Consider the following 17,335-nt stretch of genomic DNA (forward strand, 5'->3'; position numbering starts at 1 on the left):
TCAAGGATGCCTGTCTTCACAACCCTGTTTATTGCTGTTTCAGGAAATTTTTGCATTTCTTTGTTTCTTCCTTGCATTTTCAGTTCTGTGGTTTGCCGTTTGGCCGCTCTACTGCCCCAAGAGTCTTCACCAAATGCTTCGCTCCTGTGATTGCCTTTTGCAGGATGAAGGGGATACAAATCTTTCCTTACCTGGACAACCTGTTAATTTAGGCTTTTTCTCCAGAGACCCTGCTTCAGCACCTCTACTATGTTATTTTCCTATTTCAAGGCCTAGGGTTTACAGTAAATTTCCAGAAGTCTTTCCTGTCTCTTTCTCAGGATCATGCTTTTCTCAGGTGCAGGCTCCAGACCGTTCCTATGCAGGCATCCCTGCCCCCTCCCAAGGCTTTGACTAATTGCCTTTCCCCAGTCCTTACCACAGGTCTTAATTATGGCCAGGGAGCTTCTAAGGGCTCTGGGTTACGTGGCTTCCACCATTCTTATGCTTCCTCTAGCCAGGCTCCATATGAGAAAGCTACAGTGGTCTTAATGTCAGTAAGGGCTCAACATTCTCATCCTTTGGACTTTCTAGTTCCTCTTCTTCCATGCCTCAAGCTAGAGCTTCAAGGATGGATTCATCAGCTGTCTCTCATCACAGGGCTTCCTTTTCTGTCCCCAGTCCCCTCTCAAGAACTGTTTTCAGATGCCTGAGATGCGGGGTGGGGAGCTTCTTTTGGCCCTTTTAAGGTTCAGGGCCTTTGGTCCCTTTGTCAGAGGGTGGACCATATCAACATCAAAGAGATAAGAGCTCCTCCTCCTTGCTCTTCAGGCCTTCCATACTCTGTTCCTTCCAGAGCCTTACAAAATCTTTACAGACAATACCACAATGATGTGGTACATCAACAAGCAAGGGGGGGCACAGTCTTACCTCTTATGCAGATTAGCACTTCAGGTTTGGGGTCTGGCTTCAGGTGACTTTACAGGCTATTTATATTCCTTCAGAACAGAACCTTGTGGCATTCTGTCTGACCAGGTCCATAACACAGACTTATGAGTGGATGCTTCACAGAGATATGTTTCTGGACATTGTCCACCAGTGGGGTACTCCTCAGGTAGATCTTTTTGCCTCCCTTCTGAACAAACAATTTTCTCTTTTTTTGCACCAGAGTCCCATGTCTTTTGGCATGGAAGGTGGAAGCCCTCTCTTTTTCTTGGAAGTGGATGTTCTCTATTCTTTCCCTCCCTTACCTCTCATACCAAGGGTTCTGTTCAAGATAGAACAGGACTCTCTCAAAATCTTGTTGGTGACTCCCTTTTGACCCAGACAGCATTGGTTCCCCCCTCTTCTGCACCCAGACAAGGGCAATCACCACAAGTTACTTTACATGGTGTACTTACACAAGACAAGGGATGTCATCCATCCTCACTTTTCCATTCTTCATCTGACACTGTGGATGATATGGTTTTGATCCCTTTTAGGCACCTTTTTTCTGAGGAAGTACTGCAGGTTCTGCAGGAGGCCAGGTAACCTACTACCAGTTTGTACAGTGGATATAAAAAGTGGACACACCCCTGTTAAAATGTCAGGTTTTTGTGATAAAAACATGAGACCACAATAAATCATTTCAAAACTTTTCTCACCTTTAATGTGACCTATAACCTGCACAATTCAGTTGGAAAACAAACAAATGTGTTGGGGGACAGGATATAAAAAATAGTACAATAAGCTGGTTGCATATGTGTGCGCACCCTTAAACTAATACTTTGTTGAAGCACCTTTGGTTTTAATTACAACATTCAGTCTTCTTGGATAGGAGTGTGTCGGCATGGTACATCTTGACTAGGCAATATTTGCCCACTCTTCCTTGCAAAAGCGCTCCAGATCTGTCAGATTACGAGGGCATCTCTTGTGCACAGCCCTCTTCAGGTCACCCCACAGAATTTCTATTGGATTTAGGTCTGGGCTCTGGCTGGACCATTCCAAAACTTTAATTTTCTTCTGGTGAAGCCATTCTTTTGCTGATTTGGATGTATGCTTGGGGTCATTGTCGTGTTGAAAGGTGAAATTCCTCTTCATCTTCAGGTTTTCAGCAGATGCCTGAAGGTTTTGGGCCAAAAGTGAGTGGTATTTGGAGCTGTTCATAATTCCTTCCACCTTGACTAAAGCCCCAGTTCCAGCTGAAGAAAAGCAACCCCAAAGCATGATATTGCCACCACCATGCTTCACCGTCGGGATGGTGTTCTTTTGGTAATGCGAAGTGTTGTTTTTGCGCCAAATGTACCTTTTGGAATTGTGGCCAAAAGTTCAGCATTGGTCTCATCAGACCATAACACATTTTCCCACATGCTTTTGGGAGACTTGATGTATTGTTTTGCAAATTTTAGCTGGGCTTTGATGTTTTTCTGTGTTAAAAAAAAAGGCTTCCATCTTGCAACCCTACCCCATAGGCCAGACATATGGAGAATACGGGAAATTGTTGTCACATGTAGTAAACAACCAGTACAGCCAGAAATTCCTGCAGCTCCTTCAGTGTTGCTGTAGGTCTCTTGGCAGCCTCCCTGACCAGTTTTCGTCTTGTTTCATCAATTTTGGAGGGACGTCCAGTTCTGTGTGAAGTCACTGTTGTCCCATATTTTCTCCACTTTTTGATGACTGTCTTCACTGTGTTCCATGGTATATCCAATGCTGTGGAAATTTATTTTGTACCCTTCTCCTGACTGATACCTTTCAACAATGAGATCCCTTTGATGCTTTGTAAGCTTTCTGCGAACCATGACTTTTGCTGTAGCAGGCAACTGAGTAAATGTCAGGAAAATCCTACTAGGACAGCCAAACTTTATTTGGGGTTAATCAGAGTCTCTGTAATTGATGGCAGGTGTGTACCCAAGAAGACTGCACTTTGTAATAGGTTCATAGGTTATTACTAGGCTAACTGCCCTTGCGAGCCATTGTAAGCCTAGACAATTATCCCTTGTGAGACTCAAACCCTGCACCTTGTGTTTGTAAGGCAAACACCTTAACCATTAGGCCACCCTCCCCCTAATTAAAGCAAAAGGTGCTTAAGGGTGTGCACACTTATGCAACCAGCTTATTGTACATTTTGTATGCTTTATATTTTTCCCCCTAACAGATTTGTTTGTTTTTCAATTGAATTGTACAGGTTATAGGTCACATTAAAGGTGGGAAAAGTTTTGAAATGATTTAGTGTGGTCTCATTTTTTTATATCACAAAAACCTGCCGTTTTAACAGGGGTGTGTAGACTTTTTATTTCCACTGTATAAATGGAAAATATTTTTTGTCTTTTGTGTTGCTCATAATCAGTATCCACTTTCAGCGAAAGTTCTTTTGGTTCTCTGTTATTTGTATGAATTTCTCCATGCTGGGTTGGCATACTCTTCAGTTAAAGCCCACCTTTCAGCTATTTCTACTTGTCTGCCTTTCACTCCTCCTTTGGTTTCTGGTTTAATGTCAAAGAATTTCTTAAAGGTGTCCTTGATATTAGGCATCCTAAAAAACCTATTCCTCCTTCTTGGGGACCTTAATTTTGTTCTTGAATAATTGACTCCTGCTCCTTTTGAGCCTGCATCTTCAGCTTCCTTGTAGCATTGTACTTGGAAGACTGTTCTTCTTTTGCCCCTTACTTCAGCTAGAAGGGTGTCTGAGCTTCAGGCCCTTATGGCTGTCCCTCCTTTTTAAGTTTTTCATAGGGGTGGGTGTCTCTTCTTACTAATCCTTTTATGCCCAAGGCAGTTAATGAATTGACTCTTAATCAGTCTATTGATCTGCCCACTTTTTCTCCATCTTCACAATCTGCTAGTGAAAAATCTCTTCACAACTTGGATTTACGTAGGCAGCTCAGATATTTGGATAAGACTAAGGCCCTTTTGCAAGACTGAGCAACTTTTTGTTTCCTTTCATCAAGATCTCTAGGTTTGGCTGTTTCTAAGCAAACCACTTCTTGGATTTCTAAGGCCATTTCCTTGTGTTACTCCTTTCATGGGAAAAGCCTTTGTACTTCTGTAATGGCTCATTTTACCAGACTGTGGCTTTCTCTGGTGCTTTTTTCAAGGGATTGGGCACCAATTTCATCCTGGTGACTGCTGCTTGGACTTCTGTCCATACCTTTACTAAACATAACAACTTGGATGTTATTTCCAGGGCCAGAGCAGACTTTACCAGGGCTATCCTGCATGGGTTTGTGGATGGTTCTTCTGTGCCTTCCTCCTCCCAGGTTTCTTGTTGAGCTTTTGCAGTCTATCTTTGGTAAAGAATACTGCAACATTGATATGGAGGGACATAGTACAGTTGTGTAAAATCTTAACATAGCAGTAGATGTCCTTCACTTCATTGTTGCAATATTCGCTCCCACCCTCCTCCCCCTTTTTCTCTACTCCTTTTCCTTTTTTCCTTCTGGATGCACATGTTTTTCCTTTTTTCCTCCTTGAACTGTTGTTCCTCCTGGGGCTTTTTAGTTCTGAGGTAGGTACATCCCTATGTCACCTTTATACCCTTTGCCGTAAGTGGGGAGCATATGTGTGATTTGCAACATCCTTCTAAAAAACCTAAGGCTTTGGTATACTGGGCAGATGTAGGGCTACCCTTAGTAGGGAATCCCTTTAGTAAGGAATACTACAGCAGTGATGTGAAGGACATCTACTGTTAAAGTAAGATTTTACACAACTGTACTTTCTTCCTTCAAGAAGGAGAAAGTAGTCAGGGAGTATTTGGGTGTTGGCCTGCTCCATTTGTGCCACAGCCACTGATGGTTGACTCTGCTGCATCTAGTATTGGTTCCTCAGACCACACTCATCCTTTTCCCCTGGTCTGTGTGGTGTAGCACCTCCAGTCACTAAAATCTGTGGTGAATAGACGACATCTTCTCAGTGCCTGTAGGGCAAGGGGGATCCACCCTTATTGGTTTTAGGGGACAGGAGTAAGTATTTTACCTAAGAGCACAGGTAAGGAGCTTTGATCCCCGGCATGTGTGCCTGCTTTGTGTTGGTCCTTTTCCAGGGAATCACCCAGGAAAGGGTAAAAAAGAAAATGTGGCTTCTCCTATTTATGTTTCTAGGGATAGAGAAGATTTGCTTTGATTTGCTAGGGAGTTAATATCTGCTTCCTTTGCTCTTAACATAATATATATATATATATATATATATATATATATATATATATATATATATATATTTCCTCACTTTCTGACTTTGCAGTTCAGTTAAAAGAGCAGACTTTGGAAGGTGAGTGCTGTGCTTCAGAATTTTCTTCTCAACCTGAAGATTCTGAGTAAAGTGTCACTTCAGGTTTCCCTCCAGAAGACCTTTTTTTTTTGTGAAACTTTATCTAAAATGAAAGAGTTTTTTTCAGCTGGATCAAATTAAATCCTCGTTGCTCAGAAAAATATATTACAGTTGGATATTCTCTATTCTGCAACTATTCCTCCTGTTTTATCTGCTTTAGAGAATGCTTTTTCCACAACTTGCATTTTCCTGACAGTTAATCTTCTGCTTCTGGGAAGTCTGATAGGGTATGTGGTGTGCCTCAGACTCACAAATACTTGAATTCTAATCCTAAAGTACACCCTTCCATTTTTCCATATTCAAAGCTGTTTCTGCTAGACAAATTGCTAATATCAATCCAATTCCCTCTGACAAGGATGGGAAAGTTTTTTTTAAATATACAGTAAAACTTTATTGCACATAATGCATTTCCATTCACCTCTGTACTGCAGCAGCTGACCTGTTTTCATTTATATACTTATCTACAGACCATCTTATCTTTTCCACTGGACACTGCCCCAAATTGGTGTTTACATTTGATGGTTTGTTAATTCTGTCCAGTATGTTACGTTCACATGCAGTCCTGTGTGGTGGACGATGTCTCATGAGCAGTTGGTTGCTTCATTTCCTACCCTTTCCCTATTCTCTTCTTGGTTTGCTTCCCTTTGAGTTCACCCTTTCCTTCCTTCTGGTATGATTCTCACTCTTGTAGTTTTCAGTTACCTCTTTCAATTTCCTTTTTCTGCCATCATATCCCCATATCCAGGAACCTGTTGTATAATTCTTACTTATGTATTGTTTTTGTCTCCTTCCAATTTTGAGTGATAATGGTTTTAACTTTAGTACCCAGCAGTCTGATGATGATCATTTTCTCTCTCTCTCTCTTTCTAGATGCTTCTTCTTCCTTCTTTCTTTATGCCCCATATATAGAATTACCAAGTATGCTCTGCTTCCTTTTGAAGTATGTCTCCCCATATCATCTGCGCCTTCTCCCAAACTTCTTGTGCCCTCCTACAGTCCCAGAACATATACATCATTCATGTCTCTTCCTCCTGACACCTCCAGCATCTACTATCCTTTCTGAATTCCTTTATCAATCTCATGAGGATTAGATATCATCTGTGCAGTATTCTCAGGCCTTGATCTTGTGCTTCATGAACTTTCTGCATGGGTCTCTGCCTGAATTGCTTTCTGTCAGTATCCTGCAACTCCCTTCCATCCTTCCTCCCTCCCCCAATTTTTTCTTATGCTCTCTTCTGTGACCTGACCTTAAAGTATTCTTTCTTAATCTGTTCCATTTTCGAGGATACCATTCTCTCTCCTGTTGCTCTCCTTGCCTGCCTATTCCTTTCTGCTGTTGCTCTCTGCATTTTTTCAGGTCTCCCTGAGTACCAGGTAGTTCCACCAATCAGTCTCGGGTGTTTTGTATTAACTCCTCCATTTTCTTTTAAACTTTCTCCTCCATCATTTTCTGTGCATACCAAATCTTTCTGTTGAACTATTCTACCTCCGCCTCAGATTTCTTCATTTTTCTTCCATATCTTTGCCTCCTATCCTTCTGCTCCCCATCATTTTTGAGGTTTTCCTTATTCCCATTTCATTCATCCCAGTTCTTTTAATGCTGCTTCACTTATGTCCTTTAGTAAGCATCTCCACATCTCCTTCTCCTGTACTCTTTTGCTTAACCTCCTTCTCATCTGTTTTTATCAAGTGAATGATACATGTCGGCATATGTTAGGAATGTGGGTACCCCCAGCCCCCCACTTCCTGTTCATTCTCATTTTTGCCCAGTCCTCTATCTTTTTGCATTTGTTGCATCTTTTATCCATGGGGGTCTGTTTGTATGTTGAAAGAAGGTGGAGGATTATTGCTAGTATCATTATCATTGCTGCATTAATTCTCAAGCAGTGTATAAATCTTCTGCCCTGTCCCCCTTCTGGATCACTGACTCTGTCTCACAGTGTTCCCAACATAGAGCCCTAGGAACTTGGGGATCACTGCCTCTCTTATCTCAGCTATTCTGACTTTCTCCTTCCCTTTTCCTAATCTTACTGCCACTGTCTTTTTCTTGCACCTTAGTCCTACCACTTCCTTAAACTTTTCAAATGTCTCTTACAGTTCCCTTTGCTGCAGCACATCCTTTGACATAAGAATGCAGTCATTTGCATATAACACAAACTAAGATTTTATTCCCTCCTTTTTTTAAGCATTACTGAATTTTATTGAAATTCCGCTGTCAGCTTCTTTATCACAAGCATGGGCGGCGTAGTGGTGCAGTGGTTAATGTGGTCACCTCACACCAAGAGGTTCTCCGGTTCGCTTCTCGGCTGAGGTGCCTTCTTTGCGGTGTCTGTAAGCCTTCCCTGCATTCGCGTGGGTTTCCTCTGGGTATTCTGGTTTCCTCCCACATTCCAAAGACATACGTATGGAGTGTTTCTCTCCCAGGTCTTCATTGAAAGAAGGCTCTGTCCTAGTTGGACTTTCTAGGTCAACAAATGTTAAATAAAATAAAATAAATAAATGGGCCTGGGGACAGTGGGCAGGATGTCTGGTCCCCCTCTCATTTTTGCCTCCTGAGATTCTCCCCCACTTATGAGTATTTCACTTTTTGGGTCTTGGTATATGGCAGTGTGTGAACCTTTCCCCCTAGCTGCCTTTGCTGCAGTGTCTTCCATAGGAATTCCCACCTTACCATATCAAAGGCCTTCTGCAGGTCAAAGAGCACAATTCCCACCATCCTTTTTTCTTGCTTCTTTTTCTCCCTGTGCATAACTTCTTGCAGGTCCCACTATTTTTTTCTGCCTTCCTTCCCTTCACAAAGCCATTTTGCCATGCTTGTGTTATTTTTGACATCACTTCAGCCAATCTTACTACCAGTACTTTTGCCAAAATCTTGATATCTGTATTAGTTAGAGACAGCCCTATAATTTCCCACTTTCTCCCTTTAGGTATCATGGTTATGCTTGCCCTCCACATACTTTTATTATTTTGCCCGAGTCCTTTATTGTCTTGAATTATATCTGTAGTGACTTCCACATTTCCTGTCCTTCCCATTTGTAGAAGTGTAGGGGGAATCCATATGGCCCCCAGACTTTCCTTTTCTTCTGTGTCTTTATATGGATTTCCTTATCTCATCCCTTGTCACCTCTGCATTCTTGTTGTCTGTTTGTTCGTCCTGGAGTATGTATTCCTCTAATTTCTTTCCTGAGCTCCATTCAGAGACTTCTATCCCTTCCTTTTGTTTCTAAATCTCCCTGTAATATTCCTGATGAACTTATCCTCTTCTAAATATTCTCCTTCTCCTCCCCTTATCATTTGTACCTTGTTTTCTGTTGACTTATTTTTGTATTTCTTGGCTAGTCATTTCTGTTGTGCCTCCCCCACTATCCACCAGTAGTCCCTCCAGTACTGTTGTTAAATTTTTTGTTCTGTAATAAATTTTTCTTCAGTTCCATTCTTATTCCTTTTTCTCTGATCTGTAGTGCTTCCCTTCTACTTTCATTTCCTCCAGATTCCTTCTGTACCACGGCTATTCAGCTCCTCAGTCCCATTCCTTTTTTCCTTCTGTGCTCATCAATTTCCCCTTGACAGTGACTTTAATTCCATCCTATCAGTGTCCTTCCATTTGTCTCTGTCTTTCATGTTATCCCGTGAAGTCTTTATTAGTCCTCGCAGTGTTTGTTTGCCCCATTTCCTTCAATTTATTGCTAGTCCACTTCTGCCCCATTCTCACTGTCCTCTGTTTCTGCACACTTACCTTAAATGTCACTGTTGCATGATCAGATGTGCGTCTCTCCTGTATTTGGATCTTTTCCATTAAAATTTCCTTCCTTAAAAACCTGCCTAACCTATTTACTGTTTGTTGTGAAGGTGTATGCCTTCATATTTGGATACCTTTCCCTCTCATTTGGATATTTTTTTTGCATTAGTTCTTGTCTCATCTTTTTGTTATATTCCCTCCTTCCATATGACCCATCGTTTTCCATTTTTTGCGATGTTGTCGAACCCCTTATTATTTCCCTTATATCCCTTTTGGTCTGTGCTCAGCAGAAAAGTTATTACTGAATGCTTCTTCAGCCCTTTTTGGTGCATATATGTTTCCTGTTGTGTAACTTGCACCATCCACCCTTCCCTGCCAGATGATCTCTCTACCTATCCCAATTTATTACTTTCTGAGTGGTCACCTGAAGCACTGTACAAAATACAATTACTGCTTTCCTCTTTCCTCCCCTTGCCTTGCGGTCCAGTTCTTCTTTTGGGTAGTCAGACAATATCTTCTCTCTATCTCTGATTTTCAATCTTGTTTCTTGTAACAGAACAATGTCTCCCCCACCATCCTGTTTAACTTTTCCTGTATTCCCCTTCTGAGTTTTTTGGTAAAACCCCAGTTTCCCACATACTTTAACTGTATTTGTTTTTGCCCACCTGTTGTCTCTGCCTAGGTAACCCTCATGGCCCCCGAATAACAGAGACTTCGTATTTCTGCGTCAGTTGCTGTCGCTCCAGGACTGATGTCAGGTTGTCAAGGGTATAAAAACAGGCAGCTGATGTCATTACCCCAGTCTTTCTTGCCGAGGAGCCCGAAGCAGCAGTTTGCACAAGTGCCGGTCGGCCACTACCTGAGCTTTTCCTTTACGAATTGAATCATCTTGAAGTCTTCTAAAGCTAAGTACCCCATTGGGGATCCTTTTTTCTTGCTCTAACTGATGTCAGAAAAAGTTAACAATTGTCTTGCCTGTGGAAAGCAAACACCACACCGAGATTTTCATTCTTACTGCGTCACCTGTTTAGGCCCAGACCACGACGTACCTCGCCGTCAGTTTTGTGCCTTGTTCAATGCCTGAACCATTTGTCGTCGGGCCCTTAGTGTCGCTAAGTACTTTCATTTTCGATCTTCAGTAAGCCATCCTACTACCGATATTCCAAAAAATTGTAAGGATAAAGACAAAGACAGACCGCACAGGTCCAAAACTACCGGCGATGCTTCCGTTAAGCTAGTCGCCAGTTCGCCGGTACTCAGTGAGGTGCTTTTGCAGCCCCTAATGCCCACTTCTGTGGATTCGCAGGCCTCCACCGAGACCCGTTCGGAGTCTGGTATGCCACAAAACTGTTCTTCGACTATGGAACCTGCGGATGTCTCTATCTTAGATGGGTCCAGAGCCGCTGAGAAGTTCTTCGCACTACCGATGTTTGACACAAACCAACAACCTTTTTCACGTCTTCAGTTCTGTATAAAACTACCGAGTTTCTAAGGACAAGAGTACGTGCTGCGCCTAGAAAACAGACTATCAAAGTGCATGCACCTGCTTCCTTGCCACAACATCAAATGCTTAAAATGGCAGAAGACCTTATTATGCTGATTAGGGGAAGTCAGAAAAAGAGACCAGTCCCCTGCAGCTTCAGCAGACCAAGAGACTGATGACTCTGAGATATCTGGTTATGAAGACATGCCCTTGTCTGCTTATGAGGATTCTGGTGCAGAGGAATCCATTCCCTCTGCCACTCCTCCAGAGGATTTTTCTTTTGGTGAAACCTTACATACCTTAAGAGAGTATTTCCGCTGGGAATGCCAGGACTATCCTCAGTCCAAAAAGACACTCAGGGAATTTTTAGATTTGCCTCAACACAGGCCTCTGGCTATACCCCCTGTCCTGGATATTATAGATGATTTCTTCATGGAATCCAGTCTTACGCCTGACGCTTTACCATCAGCTCCTAGAAAACCTGACAGGTACTAGAGAGCACCTGACTCTCACAAATTTCTCTTTAAAAATCTTACTGGAGATCCAGAGACAATTTCCCAGGGATCTAAAAGCATTAAGGTTATACTACAGCCAAAAACCCTACCCTTTCAGACAGGGATTCTAGAGTTTTAGACAGATGCGGTAAGAAGGTATATACCTCTGCAACTCTTGCCATCAGGGCTTTGAATTGCCAGTTTCACATGTTGAAGTACCAGCAACATATTATGGAATAAATTAAACATAAAATCGTGTTACTTCCAGATTGTGCAGAAAATAAAGATTTACAAGAGTTAATGCATTCTGCAAACCAAGTTAGTAAGCATACTTTGCAGTGTAGGTTTGATGCCTTAGAAGCATCTTGCAGGGCTGCTGTCACTGGGTCTGTACTGAGAAGGCATGCTTGGCTGAAGGAACAAGTCTTGCCAGACCATGTCAAAGCAGAATTACTAGATGCTCCATTAAATCAGGATCGTTTGTTTGGAACAAAAGCAGAAGTAGTTCTTAAAAAGATGGAAGAAAAAGATAAATCTATGCAAACTGTCAAAGATTTCTTACAGATGCAGCCACCTAGACTCAGTAGGCATTGGCCTTCAAAAAACTGGTCCTTTCCAGTCCCTCCCAGGCCTTCTCAGTCCAAACCTAGGGGAAGCAGACCACCAAGATTACAGTCTCAGGGTATACAGAGATCAATGGAGTGTTCCCACCTCAAAAACAGGGAGTAGTAAGCCACTCCCTTATGGAAAAAGTTCACAATGACTTTCCAATTTTCCTTCCCAGCCATGCCCAAGTACTTGTAACCTTAGGAGGAAAACTTGCCCTTCATGCAAAAAACTGGATGTCCATTACTCAGGACCGATGGGTTCTAAACATTGTATCGTAGGGATACAGATTCTACTTCCACTCACTGCCAACCCCAAGCGGGTTGCCAAACCTTCCTCCAAACCAGTGGGCAGAGGCTCAAAAGCAAGTACTTTCCCTTTTCCATATCAAGGCTATTCAGCCTGTTCCAGTAGAACAAAGGGGACAGAGTTTCTACTCCAGACTGTTCCTGGTGCCCAGAAAAGAGAGCTCTTGGCACCCTATCCTGGATCTATCAATACTCAACACCTTTCTGGTGGTCCCAAAATTCAAAATGCTTACACTGCAACAGCTTCTTCCTGTGCTAGCCAAGGATGCCTGGTTAGTCACCCTAGACTTAAAAGAAGCTTATCTGTACATCTCCATAAGGGAGTCTTGCAGGAAATATCTATGTTTCAGGGCAGGCTCTATCTATATATCAGTTCTCTGCACTTCTCTTTGGCTTATCTACTGCGCCCAGAGTATTCACAAAGTGCCTGGCTCCAGCCATTGCATACTGCAGGCAGAGAAATATTCAAATTTACCCATACTTGGACGATTGCCTGATTCAGGTGGACAGCCAGAAATTGCTATTTCAGCACCTGGCATTTGTAAAAAGGCTTCTAACTTCACTGGGATACACCATCAATGAAAATAAATCACAACTGGTGCCCAGCCAATAAATTATATTCCTGGGAGCAAGCTTGAGCACAGCTTCCCAGATGGCATTCCTCACTCCAGAAAAGCAGGTCCATTTGACAAACTTCTTCAAACTAATGGTCACCAAAACCCAGCTATCTGCAAGGAAAATACTGCAAGCCCTAGGGTTCATGGCTGCATGCATTCTGCTAATTCCATATGCAAGACTGCGTATGAGGAAACTTCAGTGATACTTAAAAAGTTCCTGGTGTCAACATTCTCAGGACCTGGAAACAGTGATTCCTGTCATACCTTGTCTAAGGGCAGAGTTCCTTTGGTGGGCAGAGGCATGCAACCACAGCAAGGGACTTCCTTTCATTCAACCCCTCACCTCCCAAACCCTGATAACAGACGCGTCAGACTATGCATGGGGTGCTCACATGGCAGGCAAATGCATTCAAGGCAAATGGAGCCCAGAACAAATTCCGCTGCATATCAATGAAAAAGAGATGCTAGCTGTACAGAATGCTCTGATAGCCTTCAGATAACTTATCCTTCCAGGACAGATCCTGATAAAGACAGGCAACACCACAGTTATGTGGTACATAAGCAAGCAGGGGGGAACTCATTCTTACCCACTCTGCAGGTTAGCCATGGCCTATCGAATACAGACTTGAGCAACCAAGTTCACCTAGAAGCTCAATTCCTGCCAGGCAAGCAAAATTCATTGGAAGACGACTTGAGCAAAAATCTACTGGACCCTCGCGAGTGGAAACTGGAACCCAACTCATTCAAATTTCTAATCCAGAGGTGGGGAACACCGGAGGTAGACCTTTTTGCCTCCCCCCAAAACCACCAATTGAGCAAGTTTTGCACCAGGAACCCTCACAGCAGAGTCTGGAAGGTGGATGCCCTATGCTTTACATGGGAAAAACTCTCAGTTTATGCCTTTCATCCTCTGCCCCTCCTCTCAAAAGTACTACTCAGGATCAGACAGGACAGGACAGGCCAGGCCAAGGGCAATCCTTATTGCACCAGACTGGCTACACCAGCACTGGTACCCACTCCTACGCAGTCTGATAGCAGTGCCACCCTGGCACCTACATCAGAACACCTTCCCTACTGTCTCAGCAGGAGGGACAGATTTTGCATCCACAGCTGCAAACCTTAAACTTTGGAGCCTGGCTTATCCCCTGAATACACCACCAGCATCCCTCAGCAAACAGGTGCTGGACGTCATCCTTGAGGCGAGAAGGCCTAGTACTAGGAAATCCTATGCTGAAAAGTGGAAAAGATATTGTTCTTGGAGTCCATCTCAAGGAAAGGACACAACTATACCCACCTTACCTCAAATCCTTGATTACCTAGCAGAGCTGCTCCACAGAGGACTATCCTTCTCATCCATTAAGATTCATGCATCTGCCATCTCAGCTCATTATAATACTGAGCTACCTCACTTTTCTCACCCTCTCATCAAGCAGTTCCTGAGAGGAGCTAACAATTAAGGCCCCCTAGGAGAGCTCCCACCCTGGCCTGGGACCTTAACTTTGTACTGGAGAAGCACACACTTCTGTCTTTTGAACCTGCTGCTTCAGCAGAGTTAAAATTCCTCTCTTGGAAAACAGCCTTACTTCTAGCTATTACTTCAGCAAGAAGAGTGTCTGAGTTACAGGCATTAATGGCGGTGGAACCCTTCATTATTTTCCGTACTGACAGGGTTTCCCTCAGGACTAACTCATCCTTTATGCCCAAGGTGGTATCCAGTGTGGCTTTAAACCAATCTATCCATTTGCCAACCTTTTTCCCTAATCCTCAGAATAAAGGGGAAAGGATCCTGCGCTCCTTGGACATGCACAGATTCTACCTTGACAGGACTAAGCCTTTCAGAAAGTCTGACCAGCTGCTAGTCAGATTTGCTACAGGGGCAGAGGGCAAGGCCATTTCAAAGCAAACCATTTCCAAATGGATAGTACACTGCATCCATTTCTGCTACAAGCACCATGGAAAACCTACCCTTTGGGATCGGAACTCATTCCACTAGAGCTACTGCAGCCTCTACAGCATTTCTCAGGGGAGTCCCTACCAGGGACATTCTGGAAGCTGCAACCTGGAGTTCTGTACACACCTTCACCAAGCATTATCACATATTTTTTGCAAATCCAGAGCTGGATTTGCTACAGCAGTCTTATAAGGCCTGATAGCCAGCCCTAAAACTTCTTGACTGCCTCCACCCTTCCTCAGCTTTGGAAATCAACCCAAGTGCGATGATTGCAACAGTGAAACATGAAGAACATTGTACAGTTGTGTGCATGTACCATAAATGTAGATGTTCGAGTGTATTCACTGTTGAAGTCCTGGTTTCCCTCCCTCCAGCCCCCTGGCTTTCTCTATCCTTTCTACCTATACTCTTTATGGCCATCTTTTATGGCAGGGGTATTTACTTTTTACTGGAGGTATTCCACACCATGTAATAGCTTCCTATTTTGGGGGCTTCTGACACCTGGGGTAAAAAAATCTGATGTAAAGGTGTCTGCTGCATGTTTTATACCCCTGACGACCTGACGTCATGGTAGAGGAGACAGCATGCGACACAGAAATCCCAAGACTCTGGTATTCGGGCCGACTGAGGGCTATCTGCAGGCAGATAACCCAAGTGTGATGACTGCAACAGTGAATACACCTGAACAGCTACATTTATGGTAAGTGTACACAACTGTACTTTTTCTGTACCATAGCTTATTGTCTTCCTGAGAGAGTGCTACTGGCTTATTTTAATATTCTCCTTGCTGTGTCTTTCTGTTTGTCTTTCACAGAAGATGTTTGTGCCATCTTAGCTTTTTCATCTCCCAGTAGAACACAGGACTTTCTTCAGTCTTTGCTGGGTAAACTGGTTTTGATTCAGGAACTTATTTCCCTTTTAAAGTTACTTTGTTATAGCCAAAGTTTAATTTTTTTTTTTTGGCCACCAGCCTGTTCCACTGGTCTAGGTTATTGACTTTTAGCACCATTCATGTGGTCAGCTTTTAAATCTTGGGCTAGCTTCAGAGTGGAGCCCCAGCAGTTGCCTTTTCCCTTCCTTTTTAAGGGTTTGGGGCCATTTGGCAGATGGAATTAAGTGTCTTACTTCAGCTGCAGGGCGCTTGAGCACTTCTGAGACCCTTTACCTTTTTCTTGCTGTAACCCCTCTATTGGATAGTTTGACTACAAATACTGTAAACTACCAATACTTTTCCTGTTACGTTGTCATGCCATCATAGGTTCATAGATAGGTACTAGGCTTTCGGCCCAAGGGCCTAAATAATCCTAGCCAACAAGGTTCCCTGGCTTACGCCACCCAAGAAAGTTATTTTCCTGTGCCCCTGTCGAGCAGAGCAACAGAAGTGATTCCCCGGGGTGTATTTCCTATTTTCCATCCACTTATGATTTTTCTTGAAGAGTGCTAATGTGGAACTTTGCTTGACATAGATGGGTAGCTTGTTCCAGAGTATGGGAAGTCTCTGGGGCAGGAATCTATTCCTCCAGCATGTCCTGTTTATTGTGGTGACAAGGTTTAGGTCCCTAGAATGTGTAGCTCGGAAGGATTGGGAATTTTTTAGGTGTAGCATGCCCAACAGCTCTGGGTTTGGGATAGCTTAGGTGGGGAGCCAGTTCGTTCTGAAGTTTGTGTAAAACGCAGACTGGATGTTGTCCGGTCCCATGGATGCTGCTGTTTTGGTTTTAGAGAGTGCAGCTTTTACCTGCGTAGTTGTGATTACAGGGACTCCGCATTCTTCCTGTATAGTTATGGGCCCTTTAGGGGGTGAGAGGGGGGTAAAGTTATCTGCCAGGACATTGGCAATATCAGTTGGTTCTGTAATTTTCATGCCGTTGTCCTGTAACTCAGAGTAGATCTGGGTGTTGCCATTGAGATTCTTGACATAGCTATAGAATGCTTTGTGTCTGTCCCTAGAATCAGTGGCGAATTTGTTTTCGTGGCTAGCTTTAGAGAATCTTATAAGGGATCTCAGCTTTTTACTGAGGCTGACCAGGGAACTCTTCCACTCATGGGAATTTACTCTCTTTTGTAACAGTTTCTTCCTTCTGTTATAGAGTTTGTTCATGGCAGGGGACCACCAGATTGGCTTCCTTTTTTTTGGAGGACAGCGTCTTGGTTCTGTTTTGGATAGCACAATTCATGCACTTGTGTAAGTGCTTATAGAGTGCATCTGTGTAGGATTCATCAGTCATAACTGTATTGTCCATCTGCATGGGTGTCATGAAGTTCGCCACTACTGTGTTAAGAAACATGAAGTTGGCTTTGGAGAAATTTTTTACTGTGCTATGTTGCTGGTTCCTTGGATGCTGTGAGATGGGTCAGTTCTCCTGCCCCACACTGGTGGTCTGTGCACACGGAACCACAGTTTTATAGAATTAAACATCTGTGTTCCTCAGACCATTTCTCTGATCCCGTAATGTCTGTGGTTACTGTTTGGAATTCTATTCAAGAATGAGCCCACTGAAGTAATAGATAATTTAAGTATTTACTGTATCATTTGGTGTTCTTCATGGCTCTCTGATATAACTTCTCTTTCATCTCTTCCTTTGGTAGCTGTAGCTATATGTGCCTGTAGTCATTACAGATTTATATTTGTTTTGTTACATGCATGGCTACTGCTCTGTGTACTGTAGATATATTCTTTACTCTGAGTGTGACAGCCTGTGATGAAAAGAAGCAACTACTTGGGGAGCTCCCAGGAATGAGAAATCAGGAGAAAGACCTACAGCTGACACCTCTCTCAAAGTTCAGCTGAAGCGGTGAGTAGTCACTTCATCTGCTGCTTAGTACACTGGCTACAAAGGACAGGACTAACCATTTT

At 43.1% G+C, this 17,335-nt stretch overlaps 1 protein-coding gene across 1 annotated transcript in view; it reads left to right on the forward strand.

Moving 5' to 3' along the window:
• The window catches only part of POLR1B (RNA polymerase I subunit B), a 498,537-nt gene that overhangs the window by 221,082 nt on the left and 260,120 nt on the right, over nt 1-17,335 (forward strand). The gene's annotated exons all lie outside the window — the stretch shown is intronic.

The sequence above is a fragment of the Protopterus annectens genome, chromosome 1.part2, assembly GCF_019279795.1.
Source record: "Protopterus annectens isolate FY-2018-M chromosome 1.part2, PAN1.0, whole genome shotgun sequence".
Classification (NCBI taxonomy): domain Eukaryota; kingdom Metazoa; phylum Chordata; order Ceratodontiformes; family Protopteridae; genus Protopterus; species Protopterus annectens.